Raw genomic sequence first — 15,623 nt, 5'->3', positions numbered from 1 at the left:
AGAATTCTCCAAACACTTCATCTACAAGAAGGACCAAGGGAAAGTAAGATCAACAACATCAAATTCATGAATCAAAGTCTATGAAACTCAAGTGAAGTTCATCCAAACCAAGAGATCCCAAAGGAAGTGAAGTAGGGTTTTGGTGAAAGAGGAGAGGCTTCACTCCAGGCTTGTTCCACCAACCACTAAGGTAAGTTTGATGACTTTTCCATGATGAGTAAAGCATTTATATGATGAAACACTTGGATTATCAGAGGGTGTAATAAATGGGTCATAAAATGTGAATAGTGTTATAATTGAATGATAGTAGGATTGAATCATGAATGTTGATGTGTTGTGAGTATAAATATGTTATAAATGACGTGTAGACCATGAAATGGGTGTGTGGTATGAGAAAACATGATAATAAGCTAGAACCCATGAATGTGGAAATTTGGAGAAAAATGGTGGATTTTGCTCAATGTATATAAATGACGACTGTTGATTACAATATTGTGAGTGTTGTTGTGAGAGTTTGGGAATTGAAATTGGACACGGGAAAAGTAGTACGAACAAAGGAAATGTTGCTCAAATTTTCCTAGAAATAATGATGCGTTCCTATAGTCGGTTAACTAACGTAATGTGCATTCTCTCGTGAAGGTAGCAACGTGATATTGAAGGGGATCAAGTGAACGATAGCTCAAATAAGCGACAAAGGTATGTGAGGCTAGTCCTTTTCATTCTATGGCATGAATCCCATAATACGATTCATCTCCCTTTCCATGATTCTCCTATATCCGGGAAAGCCAACAGCCTAAGATCATGAATAGCTATATGAGTCAAGAGATATGATATGACGTTCTTATAAAGTAAATGATGTTGTTCCTTGTATACACTCACCTTATATACTAATCCTTTCAAGGTGAGGCAGAATGCTTATATATGTCCATAATGGAATCGAGGGTTCACGACCTTACGTCACCTCGATAGAATGCAGTGGTGCTAGAGTCTTTATGCATGTATGATGACAAGTATATTTTGATAAGCATATTATTATATATTTTATGATGAGCATGTCATGATTGCATCATACCGGGCCTAGTTGGCCGGGCAGTCACCGTGAAAGCGGGCAGCTATACGATACACCATGGCCAGTTGGCATGGGCAGACACCAATAGTGGGCAGCATGAGATGATACCCCGGACCCGGGAGGCCTGGACGCGGGCTAATGTTATTGATTATTACACCGTTCCGACATGGACGGGCAGCTTACATATTATGCATATGTGATATGATGATGAGTATGAGTAAGATAGCATGCATTACTCCTCTTATGATGGTCATTCAGATCCAGATGTTCCATATTGATGTTCTCATTATATTATTGTTGCCTTTATTCATTCTTTATGCCTCTCATACTCAGTACAATATTCGTACTGACGTCCGTTTTCTTTGGACGTTGTGTTCATGCCCACAGGTAGACAGGGAGGTGAGCTTGATCCAGATCCTTAATAGCGACCAGCTGATTGAGAGCACTCCATTGTTCGGAGGTGCTTATGATTCCTCTTTTGGGTATATATGAATATTTTGGGCACGACGGAGTCTTGTTCCGTCTATATATATACAGTCTGTCAGTAGAGGCTCGTAGATACGCAATGTGGGTTAGATGGTCTCACAAGATGTTATTATATGTGTATATTATTTTTATGGTCGAGAGGAAAATGTATATAAAGCATTTATATTTCTATCTAAAATGTGTTTTTCCTATAATTCATGTATAAAGTTGATAAATGGGGCCTTGAGCGAGTAAGATGAGTAGTAGAGCGAATGGTGCTCGGTGGCTAGCCCCGGGTACCCGTCGGGATCAAGTGAAATAAGTGTGCTGCGGTTATTCATGCGTTGAAGATATGGAGACATTATTTGTATGGTGTGGATGTTCATATCTATACGGATCACAAAAGCCTCCAATATATTTTTAAGCAGAAAGAGTTGAACCTGCGGCAGAGGCGGTGGTTAGAATTGTTGAAAGACTATGACGTAAATATTTTGTACCATCTCGGAAAAGCAAACGTAGTAGCCGACGCGCTCAGCCGCCGATCAATGGGCAGTCTATGTGAAATCCCTCCGGAAAAGAAGGAAATTGTTCATGATCTCCACGAACTAGCTAATCTTGGAGTACATGTAATGGATTCGGGTGATGCATGAATTAGCATCAATGATCCCACAGTTTCACCTTTGAATATAGAAGTGAAAGAACGGCAGTATGAAGATCCACAAATGTGTCATTACAGGGATGCCTCCCGTGAAAAAGAGGAGTCATCATTTGAAGTTTCCATAGATGGGGTCCTTAGATATCGAGGCAGGCTATGTGTGCCGGATGTAGCGGAATTACGCCAACGGATTCTAGAGGAAGCACACTATTCTCGGTACTCTATTCATCCAGGTGCATCCAAGATGTATCATGATCTCAGACTGCTATATTGGTGGGATGGCATGAAACGAGACATAGCAGAATTTGTAGCCCAATGCTTAAATTGCCAGCAAGTGAAAGCAGAACATCACAAGCCAGGGGGCTTATTGCAAGCAATGGAAATCCCTACGTCGAAGTGGAAAATCATTAATATGGATTTTATTGTAGGATTACCCCGTTCACGGGGGAAATATGATTCTATATGAGTGATCGTGGACAGACTCACAAAAGCAGCTCATTTTCTCCCAGTTAGAACCACATATTCAGCGGAAGATTATGCTAGGTTGTACTTGAAAGAAATTGTGCGACTTCACGAAATTCCATTAGCCATTATTACAGACAGAGGAGCCCAATTTACAGCTAAGTTCTGGAAGTCTTTTCAAGAGGGTCTAGGTACTCAAGTTAAGCTTAGCACGGCATTTCATCCACAGACCGATGTACAAGCCGAACGCACTATTCAAACTTTGGAGGATATGTTAAGGGCCTGCATATTAGATTTTGGTAGTAGTTGGGATGATCACTTACCCCTGGTTGAGTTTGCCTATAATAATAGCTACCATTCCAGTATTCAAATGGCTCCGTATAAAGATTTATATAGGAGGAAATGCAGATCCCTGATTGGATGGTTTGAGACGGGAGAAGTACAACTAATAGGCCCCGAATTGATTTAATAAGTAGTGGAGAAAGTCAAGGTGATACGAGATCGATTATTGACAGCCCAAAGCCATCAAAAGTCCTATGTGGGCAACCGCCGACGAGACTTGGAATTTCAGGTCAATGATTGGGTATTCTTGAAAGTATCGCCAATGAAAGGGGTAATGAGATTCGGTAAAAAGGGGAAGTTGAGCCCACGATATATTGGACCTTATAAAATTATCCGTAAGGTGGGTCGTATAGCCTACGAATTGGACTTTCCTTCAGAGCTTGAGTCAGTGCACCCAAGTTTTCACGTATCGATGCTCCGCAAGTGCATTGCACACCCAACAAGAATATTTCTGGTTGATGACGTTCAAGTGACAGAAAAATTGACATATGAAGAAGTGCCGGTTGCTATTTTAGATAGACAGGTGCGAAGACTTCGGAACAAATAGGTTGCTTCAAGCAAGGTTCTATGGCGAAACAATAGTCGGGAAGAAATGACTTGGGGAGCAGAGGAGAATATGCAAGCCAAATATCCGCATTTATTCCAACCCCCGGAGGAGATTCAAGCTGAGACGTCGACGAGATAAGGTATGTATGCTTTATTTTTATGCTTTTGGTCGTGTGTGGCCATAGATATGTTGGTATTATGATGTAGCCCTGTGAGGCGATGATATTATAGGTTGTTGTGACAGGTTGGTAGCGCCAAATTACATGGAAAACTCTGGCAAAATTATTGTAGAATCCCGAGTGTTTTAACATTCGAGGACGAATGTTCCAAAAGGGGGGAAGAGTGTTACACCTCGGAAAATTTTCCGTGAGTTTATAATGAATAGATCAATGAAGGGTATGAGTGTGCGGTGTTTTACTAAGTAGAGAATGACGATTCATGAATTTTTAGAAATAAGAAAGTTGCAGAAATTCATTTCAGTCCAGTGGTCGTAAAGCACAATACGGCCCGTAAAGTGATTTACGGACCGTAAAGTGCGATCGTCCTCCAACACTCCAAGAAATTCAACTTTCTGCTAAATGTTGAAATGGTAAAACACGACCTAGAATACGGACCGTAAATCGAAATACGGCTCGTAAACCTCGATCGTAAATCACCCTGATGACAGCCAACCCTTCTGTTTTTGATATGCTTAAATACGACCATGAAGGACGGACCGTAAACCAGTATACGGCCCGTAAACTGTGGTTCACGACCACTGTACACCCCGACTGTTGATCATTAAAAATCAGACTTTGAGTTATTAAAAGGGACCCAAGCCTCATTTTATTTCATTTTCTCATCTACACAACTCAAGAGCATTCTAGAGAATTCTCCAAACACTTCATCTACAAGAAGGACCAAGGGAAACTAAGATCAACAACATCAAAGTCATGAATCAAAGTCTATGAAACTCAAGTGAAGTTCATCCAAACCAAGAGATCCCAAAGGAAGTGAAGTAGGGTTTTGGTGAAAGAGGAGAGGCTTCACTCCAGGCTTGTTCCACCAACCTCTAAGGTACGTTTGATGACTTTTCCATGATGACTAAAGTATTTATATGATGAAACACTTGGATTATGAGAGGGTGTAATAAATGGGTCATAAAATGTGAATAGTGTTATAATTGAATGATAGTGGGATTGAATCATGAATGTTGATGTGTTGTGAGTATAAAGATGTTATAAATGATGTGTAGACCATGAAATGGGTGTGTGGTATGAGAAAACAAGATAATAAGCTAGAACCCATGAATGTGGAAATTTGGAGAAAAATGGTGGATGTTGCTCAATGTATATAAATGACGACTGTTGATTACAATATTGTGAGTGTTGTTGTGAGAGTTTGGGAATTGAGATTGGACACGGGAAAAGTAGTATGAACAAAGGAAATGCAGCTCAAATTGTCCTAGAAATAACGATGCGTTCCTATAGTCGGTTAACTAACGTAATGTGCATTCTCTCGTGAAGGTAGCAACGTGATATTGAACGGGATCAAGTGAACGATAGATCAACTAAGCGACAAAGGTATGTGAGGCTAGTCCTTTTCTTTCTATGGCATGAATCCCATAATACGATTCTTCTCCCTTTCCATGATTCTCCTATATCCCGGAAAGCCAAGAGCCTAAGATCATGAATAGCTATATGAGTTAAGAGATATGATATGACGTTCTTATAAAGTAAATGATGTTGTTCCTTGTATACACTCACCATATATACTAATCCTTTCAAGGTGAGGTAGAATGCTTATATTTGTCCATAATGGAATCGAGGGTTCACGACCTTACGTCACCTCGATAGAATGTAGTGGTGCTAGAGTCTTTATGCATGTATGATGACAAGTATATTTTGATAAGCATATTATTATAAGTATTTTATGATGAGAATGTCATGATTGCATCACACCGGGCCTAGTTGGCCGGGTAGTCACCGCGAAAGCGGGCAGCTATACGATACACCATGGCCAGTTGGCACGGGCAGACACCACTAGTGGACGGCATGAGATGGTACCCCGGACGCGGGAGGCCTGGACGCGGGCTAATGTTATTGATTATTACACCGTTCCGACATGGACGGGCAGCTTACATATTATGCATATGTGATATGATGATGAGTATGAGTAAGATAGCATGCATTACTCCTCTTATGATGGTCATTCAGATCCAGCTGTTCCATATTTATGTTCTCATTATATTATTGTTGCCTTTCTTCATTGTTTATGCCTCTCATACTCAGTATAATATTCTTACTGACGTCCGTTTTCTTTGGACGCTGTGTTCATGCCCACAGGTAGACAGGGAGGTGAGCTTGATCCAGATCCTTAGTAGCTGCCAGCTGATTGAGAGCACTCCATTGTTCGGAGGTGCTTATGATTCCTCTTTTGGGTATATATGAATATTTTGGGCACGACGGAGTCTTGTTCTGTCTATATATATACAGTCTGTCAGTAGAGGCTCGTAGATACGCAATGTGGGTTAGATGGTCTCACAAGATGTTATTATATGTGTATATTATTTTTATGGCCGAGAGGAAAATGTATATAAAGCATTTATATTTCTATCTAAAATGTGTTTTTCCTATAATTCATGTATAAAGTTGATAAATGGGGCCTTGAGCGAGTAAGATGAGTAGTAGAGCGAATGGTGCTCGGTGGCTAGCCCCGGGTACCCGTCGCGGCCCCTAGCTGGGTCGTGACAATTAGGGACGCACTATCTACCTCTATATCAGAGTACTCCGTCTCCCGTATTCACAAAGGGTGTCTTTTTCTTCTGAGGTGTTGTATCTCGATAATGAACTAAAACAGAATCCTCATACTGACGCTCCTTCATCTCTACTACCAAAGATGACACCGCTGTGTCTTGAACAGTAACCCCTGCATCACCTAAATCTATCAATCGAACTCCGAGGCTAGCTAATTGATGAACTTCACAGGCCATTTCTCTTTTCTCTGGTGGCACATATGACAAGCTACCCATGGATTTACAACTAAGAGCATCGGCTACTACATTAGTTTTTCTAGGATGGTACAGAATATCCATATCATAATCCTTTAGCAACTTTAGCCATCGCCTTTGACGTAAGTTCAAGTCCTTCTGCTTAAAGATGTACTGGACACTCTTATGATCAGTATAAATATCAACACGGGCACCGTATAAGTAGTGCCTCCATATTTTCAAAGCATGAATCACTGCCGTTAGCTCAAGATCATGGGTTGAATAATTCTTCTCTTGCTTCTTTAACTGTCTAGAAGCATAAGCAACAACCTAACTGTGACAACTCGGAAAATTTTTCGTGAGCATATAATGAATAGACCAACGAAGAGTATGAGTGTACAATGTTTTACTAAGAAGGGAATGACTACCAATGAGTTTTGAAAACGCGAAGGTTGCAGATTTGCATTGCGACCCAGTGGTCGTAAAACACAATACAGCCCGTAAAGTGATTTAAGGACTGTAAAGTGCCATCGTCCTCTAACTATCAAAACTTCATATTTCTGTCAAATGTTGAAATGGTTAAATACGACTCAGAATACAGATCGTAAATCGAAATACGGCCCGTAAACTACGACCGTAAACCACCATGGCCTATAACAAACCTTTCTGTTTCTGATATGCTTAAATACGGTCGTGGAGGACGGACCGTAAACTAGAATACGGCCCGTAAACTGGGTTTACGGCCATTGTGCATCCCGACTACTGTTCACAAAAATCAGATTTTTAAGTTAAGTATAAGGGACCCCAAGCTCATTTCATTTCATTTCTCATCTTCACAATTCAAGAATTCTCTAGAATACTCCAAAACAATTCATCCACAAGAATTCAAGAGAATCAAGGGAAAATCAAGATCAACAATGCCAAATTCATGAAAACAAGAGTGTGATACCTAGCTCAAGTTCATCTTCCTCAAAGAAAACCAAAAGAGGTAAAGTAGGGTTTTGGTGCTAGAGTAGAGACTCCACTCAAGGCTTGTTCCACCATCATCCAAGGTAAGTTTCATGACCATTTCATGTTTTTTAAGGCATTGGAAGGTTAAGATACCTGAATTGTAGTAAAGCATAGCAAATGGGTCATAAATGAGTGATAGTGCCATGAGTGAATGGTAGTTAAATTGAATCATGAATGTTAGTGTGTTGTAAGTATGAATGCGTTATAAATGACATGTATACCTTGAGATAAGTGTGATACATGAGAAAATACGATAGCGAACCCAAAACCATAAAGGTGGTAAAAATGATGAGAAATGGTGGATCATGGTCATTGTATATGAATGATGATTGTTGATTGCTATATTGTAGTTATTGTTGTGGTGTTGGGAGTTGGGAGTTGATATGGAATATGGGAAAAGTAGTATAAACAGAGGAAGTGCTGCCAAATTGTCTCTAGAAATAGTAGTGCATTCTTATAGTTGATTAACTAACATTAGTATGAATCCTCTTTTGAAGGTAGAGACGTGATATTGAAGGAGAATAAGCCAACGCTAGATTGCTTAAACGAGAAAGGTATGTGAGGCTTAACTCTTCTTTCAAAAGGCATGAATCCTTCAAGTTTTCCATAATCCTTCTATAACATGAAGCTTATGAGTCCTTCTATATATCGAATCACCTATAAGCATGATAATAATGACAATGAGCTAGAGTATAGAGATTCAAGAAATTGTGGCACGATGTTCCTACAATGCTAATGATGTTATTATTGTTACCACTCGATTTATGCCTTATTTCCTTCAAGGCGAGGCATGATACCCATGAAATGTCTATAACACAATCGGGGGTTCACGACCGTACATCACCCCGACATAGTGTGGTTGCCTTAAATCCTAATGTATGCTCCTAATGCTAATGTATGCTATGACAATAAGATGATAAATAATGCTAACTTGTAATACGACTATGGGATGCATGGAATACCAAGAAATGATAACATGATGCTATGGTATGAGATGTGTAAGAGTGATGTGCTATGATTGATTTTGTGATGATATAATTCCACCGCGCCACGATGGCCGGGCATGTCACCGCTAAGGCGGGCTGCGATGTTACACCGAGCCTAGAGGGCCAGGCATGATCACCACTAGTGGGCGGCATATGATGGTTACCCGGACGCGAGTTAACGATGAGGACTATGATGAGATGATTTATATGATGTGATGACATGTATACCATGATTATATAAAATGTGATATATGTAAGTAATGTGATTCCCTATGACACTTGTGCAGGTTATACCTTTTCCTCTCGACTCATGATCTTCCTATTATGTTTGTTTATTTAATTCCTGCCTTACATACTCAGTACAATATTCGTACTGACGTCCGTTTTCTTTGGACGCTATGTTCATGCCCACAGGTAGACAGGGAGGAGATCTTGCTCCAGATTCTTAGAGGCTGTTAGCTGACTGAAATCACCCCATTGTCCTGGAGGTGCCTATGATGTATCTGACTGTCATGAGTAAGTGAATTAAGTCATGCTGTCTTACTCATACTCGTCATCATATCATGTATGCATAACGTATAAGCTGCCCGCCCATATAGGTGCGGTGTAGTAATGTATAAGTTGCCCGTCCATATCGGATCGGTGTGATAATCATAGCATTAGCCTGTGTCCAGGCCTCCCGCTTCCGGGGTATCATCTCATGTCGCCCACTAGTGGTGTCTGCCCATGCCATTTGGCCATGGTGTATCATGTAGCTGCCCGCCTCGGCGGTGACTGCTCGGCCAACTAGGCGCGGTGTTGTATCATCATCATACATGCTCATCATAATATGCTTATCGTAACATACTTATCATAATACATGCATAAGGCTTATGAACAACTTCACTTTATCGGGGTGACGTAAGGTCGTGATCCCCCGATTTCATTATAGAGCAATTATTGACAGTCTGCCTCACCTTCGAGGAACTAACATATAAGGTGAGTGTGAGCAATAAATAACATCATGCCATTTTAGGATCATCATATCATATCTCTTATCTTAAATTACCATTCATAGATATAGGCTTTTAGCTTTCCGGAATATAGGAACTCATGAAGAGGAAGAAAAATTATGCTATGAGATTCATGCCATTAGAAAGAAGGGACTAGCCTCACATACCTTTGACGTTTAACTAAGCTATCGTTTGCTTGTTCTCCTTCGATATCACGTTTCTACCTTCACAAGAGAATTCGCATTTACGTTAGTTAATCGACTATAAGAACACACTACTATTTCTAGGGAAAATTGGGCGACACTTCCTTTGGTTATACTACTTTTCCCACATTCTATATCAACTCCCACACGCTCACAACAACATTCACAATATCGCAATCAACAATCATCAATCATCATTTATATACATTGACCACAATCCACCATTTTTCTTCAATTTCTCCACATTTATGGTTAGAGCTTACTATCGCGTCTCCTCATATCTAATACTTATTTCATGGCCTAAATGTCATTTATAACGTATTCATAATCACACCACTCCATCATTCATAATCCAACCCAACTACTATCCAACCATGACACTATTCACCCACAAATGACCCATTTCCTATGTCTTTTTACAATTCAAGTACCTTAAACTTCCAATACCTTAAAAAACATGTTTTAGTCATGAAACTTACCTTAGATGATGGTTGAACAAGCCTTGAATGGAATTACTCCTTTAGCACCAAAACCCTACTTTACTTCCTTTAGGCTTTCTTGAGAAGAATGAACTTTAGTGTGATTCTTACACTTGATTTCGTGGGTTTCATATAGTTGATCACTAATTTCCTTTGGTTTTCTTGTGATGAAGAGTAGAGAGTATTCTAGAGGCTTCTTGAGAGAAATATCGTGGAGTTGAAATGAATGGAATGAGGTTAGATCTCCTTTTAATGACTTAAAATCTAATCCGGAATGAACAGTGACTGAAATGCACAGTGATCGTAAACCCAATTTACGGTCCGTATTCCAGTTTACGGGCCGTATATCGTGGTCGTATTTAAGCATATCAAAACCAGAAAGGTAAGCTGAGGATCATGGCGATTTACGATCGCAGTTTACGGGCCGTATTTCAATTTACTGTCCGTATTCCAAGTCGTATTTAACCATTTGAACATTTGACAGAAAGTTGAAGTTTTGTGAGTTGGAATACGACATGGTGGTTTACGGGCCGTATACTACTTTACGGTCCGTATTTTACTTTACGACCAACTGGGCCAAAGTGCAACCAGCTCTGCAAGCCGATGTATCATTATGCATTATGTTACAAATTTCATATGATTACAGATTTTACTTGATTTGAGAAAGACGAAAAGAATGTTTTTGAAAAGCTTTCATTATGCATTTCATTTCGTGGTTTAAGAGTCCAGTGAGATTATGAATATAACGAGAACCAGCGGGTTCGCTCGGCTCTAAGTAAAAGGTCGGGTGCCCATCATGCCCTATCAGGACTGGGGTGTGACATGAAGATTCATAGTGATTCTACGGATGAATCGTACAGTGAGCCAAGTGAGGGCTCGCTAGACACTTCTGAAGAAGACAATCCACCAATATTCATGAATCAACCAAGAGAACTAGAAAAATCTGAAGTAGACAATGATCCTGACGGAATGACAGATGAGCCAATTCCAGAAAGGAGACCAGAACCAACACCAAAATTTATCGGAACTGGATTCCATACCTTCACTCTGGATGACATCAAAGTTTCAAAATGCCCTCAAAGGATCCAAGATTTCTTTACTTGGATGGTGATAAAAAATCTAGTAGAATGAGAAAAATATATGATCCTGCCAGAATTCACCTCAAGGTTCTCCGGAATTCTCAGATACTTGTGGAATTCACTTGGGATACAAGAAAAAAATATGTTCCTTATATCCCAAGATTTTTCCTTCAACATCAGAATCCTACATGAAGTGTTCTGTGGAGACACTGGCCAAAGACAAGAAAAATTGAGGAGACAGTTCTTTGAAATGAAATGTGTATCGTTTGACAGAAATGTCATTGATATCCACTTCCAGAAGATGGTGAAAATATTTTTTGATTTAGGCGGAGAAACTAGCCTAAAACAAGCCTTTGTTTCATCACTTCCAAAGATGCTAGGAAACCAAACCATAACGATCATTGAAGAAACGTTCCAGTCTATAACGATCCCACAGCTCGGTTATATCAGACAAGCAATCTTTCTAGGACTGGATGATATTTGCACAAAAAGGAACGTTCTGAAGCAAATCATACAAAACAATCCAGCTCTTGATAAGGCATGTAGTAGGTCCAATCTAGTCACTGGGTCAAGTTGTTCGTGCCATGTCCCTCAACGACGAAGTAGATTCAAGCGGTTCAAATGGCCAAAGCCTTCAGGTGAAAGATCAAGGTTTCGAAGGCGAACAAAATATTTAAGAAGAAGAAGCCCGGGCAATTTTTGAAAAAATGACATATGTTTCATCTGTAACAAGATTGGGCATTATGTAAAAAAATGTCCCTAATCCAGAAGGTCGATCAAGCTTCTTACGGAAATAGAAGACTACATTGGTATCCATCTGGGTGAAGATGACGCTCTTGAATATGTTCTCTCGTTAGAGGACGAACCCACAGAGAAGACCCTCTTTTCCATGGATGTGTACGAAGAATATAGAGATGAATATTACTAGATTTCATAACCAGAGGGAAAGGCTCAAGAAGATATCAACTGCATCATGGTAATCCCGCAGGTCCAGCTTAAAGTCTATCCATCCAAATGGGATAAACCAATCCAGGTTATTGCTTTTATGGACACTAGAGCGGCATGTTCACTGATGAACCCAGCTGTCCTTCCGGAGGATCAATGGATTCCACATTTCAAAGATTTCAACACTGCTAGGACTGGAGTCCTAACCACCACAATCATCACAAAGCATTCAATCACAATTGAATTCTTCCCAGGGTTGAAGTTTAGAACTAAGCTGATTGGATTGATGTCCCAGGGAAAGATCTCATTGTTGGATTTGACATCTACAAGAAACTTAGGGATCAGCTCCATATCAAAGCCAATGGAATAACGTTCAAAAAATAATTTAAGCCATACACAGAAGTTTCACGGTTATTTTAGATAGCAGATGAAGAACAGATCAAGGAAATCGAACAACAACTAGTGGAGCATTCATGTGCAGATTCTCACAAGGAGTTTCTGAAGAAAAGAAAAAATCCGTTATGGATGAATGAAGAGTTTTTCATTAAACTCCCTTTCAAGAAAAATGAAAGCATTAATCCAACAAAGGCAAGCCACCCTGGCATGAATCCGAAACATCTCCAGCTTGCAAAAAAGGAATACGAAGAGCTCTTGGAGTTTGGACTGACTGAGCCATCTGATTCGCAATGGGCGTGTGAAGCGTTCTATGACAAAAAACGGGCAGAACAAACAAGAGGTAAACTCAGATTAATCATAAACTATCAACCTCTTAACCATTTCCTCCGAGATGATAAATTCTCAATCCCAAATAAACTAACCCTTTTCTCACACTTAGCCAAAGATAAATACTTTTCCAAGTTTGACCTTAAATCTTGGTTTTGCCAATTGGGAATACACCCTAAAGAAAGAGCAAAAACAGGCTTCTGCATACCCGATCACTATTTTCAATGGAAGGTAATGCCATTTGAGTTAAAAACTGCACCCTCTCTGTTCCAAAAAGCCATGACAAAGATATTTCAACCCATCCTTCACACATCACTAGTTTACATTGATGACATATTATTATTTAGTGATACTGTGGAAGCACACCTCAACTTGCTCCATGAGTTTCATGATCTGGTGAAGGAAAATGGAATCATACTCTCAGCAAAAAAGATGGTTCTTGTCAAAAGGAAGATTGATTTTCTAGGAATGCACTTTGTCCATGGTGCATACAGCCCGAGGCCGCACATTTGTCAAGAGTTGCTCAAGTTTCTAGACCCCAACTTCTCAACAAAGCGGCTCCAACAATTTTTAGGTGTGATTAATTATGTTAGAGATTTTATCCCTAATGTCTTTACATATATTTCTCCACTTACAAAAATGCTCAAGAAAAATCCTCCAGCTTGGGGGAAGGAACAAGATGAAGCAGTTCAAAAAATAAAGAAATATCCAGAGAAGTCAAAGCCCTCCATATCCCCTCCGATGGCAAGAATATATTGCAGACTGATGCCAGCAACGAATATTGGAGCGCGGTACTTTTTGAAGAAAAAGATGGCCAGCGGAAGATATGCGGATATGCCAGTGGAAAGTTCAAAGATGCTGAACAACACTATCATTCCACCTTCAAGGAAATTCTTGCCGTGAAGAACAGAATTAAAAAGTTCAATTTCTTTTTAATTCACACGGAATTCCTGATAGAAATGGATATGAAGGATCCAGATAAATCAAAAGATTATTCCAAATCCGCAGATTCTCAAATGGGCACAATGGTTCTCCCCTTACAAATTCCAAGTGAAGCACCTCAAGGGGAAGGATAATATCCTAGCGGATTTTCTATCCAAGCCAGATGAATTTTCAAAGAGATTCAAGCACAAGAAGAAGCTAACTAGCCAAATTTTCATGCTGACGAGTACACCAGGAGTCGGTCCATCCAGGATGGCAGATTATCCACTGAAATTCTTCAACCAGTTTGTGGACCCGTTTGATCAATCCATTCTTACAGAGAGAAGGACTTTCTATGAGCTTCAAGTCTTCAAAAAATATGGAGGATCCATCCTTAAGTCGTTTGGAGTCAATACCGAATACCCATTCTGTCATGTATTCATACCACTACACAACGATTTTCCACAGGAGCTATTATGGTTTTTCTGGTATTTGTGTCACCAGTATCATATCTTTATGGAATTCAAGTGCGACATGTTCCGGCATTTTGACCAGATTGAACCTACTCTTAGGAAGTTTCTACAATAGTTCAAACCACGAAGATATTGGGTTCAATGCTTCCAAGACTCCTACGCAGTGAAAATATTCATGCTACATCGGCTGATAAAGATTATTGAGGGGAAGATCCATGCTCAGCCAAGTATTTTACTCTGGTGGGAATTCCCCGTTTCCATTTTGTCCTTAGAAGATGAGTACAGTGAAGCACAAAGAATTATTTTCCAGCAAAATAAGTGCATCCCAAAGGAGATATGGCTGAAGGAGTGCTCGTTGGAATTACACTGATAATCATCTCCACTAGGAAAGAGCCTGACAAGCAGCAAAGGAGTACCAAGTACCATATGAAGTAATCAGGGATGAAGTCACTCAAGCCATCACAATGATAAGATTGAGTCTTCCCTCTCAGGATTCACAAAAAATAGATTGCAAGATAACGGGGCCATCCAGCAGGAAATGTTATTACACGAGGTTGCTAAAAAGAAGCTTGGAAAACAAAAAAATATTCAAGAAAAAACATGGAGTCGAATGGTGGATAGATGACGGATACACAACCCCGCCATTAACACCATCAAACACTGCACCATCGGATGATGCTTGATGACACATGCAACATTTTCACCACTTACCTTTACTTACCTCTATAAATTACCCACAAAAGTTTACTACCCATATCACAACAAATTTTCCTATAATTTTATATTCTCAACCCCACTTTCACATGCCATTCACAAGCTTGCACATGCTACCTAACAAGGACAAAAGTGTACCCCGCTTGCACATGCCGTCACATGATTTTTCCATGTATATATTTAGGTTTTTCACATGCTTTCAAGTGCTAGCACATGCTTCGTCATGATTAGGCTTATGTTCTTCTTGTTTTATTAGGGCTCCCCACATGTTTATGGGACCCACTTGTAATATAAGTTTGGCTTGTAGTAGTCTTCCAACTCCTGTATAAAGGAGGCTAGGTAGTACTTGGAAGACCATCAAATAATCTTCTTGTAAATCTTGTGATATCAATAATATGAGTGCTTTCTAAATTTCTCTTGTTCTTCTCTTTGGAATGCATGGAAAGGATGGTCCTTAATTTAGTATAGGGTTAGGAAATATTGAGCAAGTTAATTTGCTGCAAGTACAAAAGTTTTCCGAAGTTATAACAGCTAAATCTGTAGTAGTGTGAAAGTTTTTCCGAGTTGAGTAGCTTGGCAAACCGTCTTTA

Source organism: Lycium barbarum, chromosome 9, assembly GCF_019175385.1.
Source record: "Lycium barbarum isolate Lr01 chromosome 9, ASM1917538v2, whole genome shotgun sequence".
NCBI lineage: Eukaryota > Viridiplantae > Streptophyta > Magnoliopsida > Solanales > Solanaceae > Lycium > Lycium barbarum.
The sequence above is the reverse complement of the archived record's forward strand: the minus strand, read 5'-3'. Positions refer to the sequence as shown.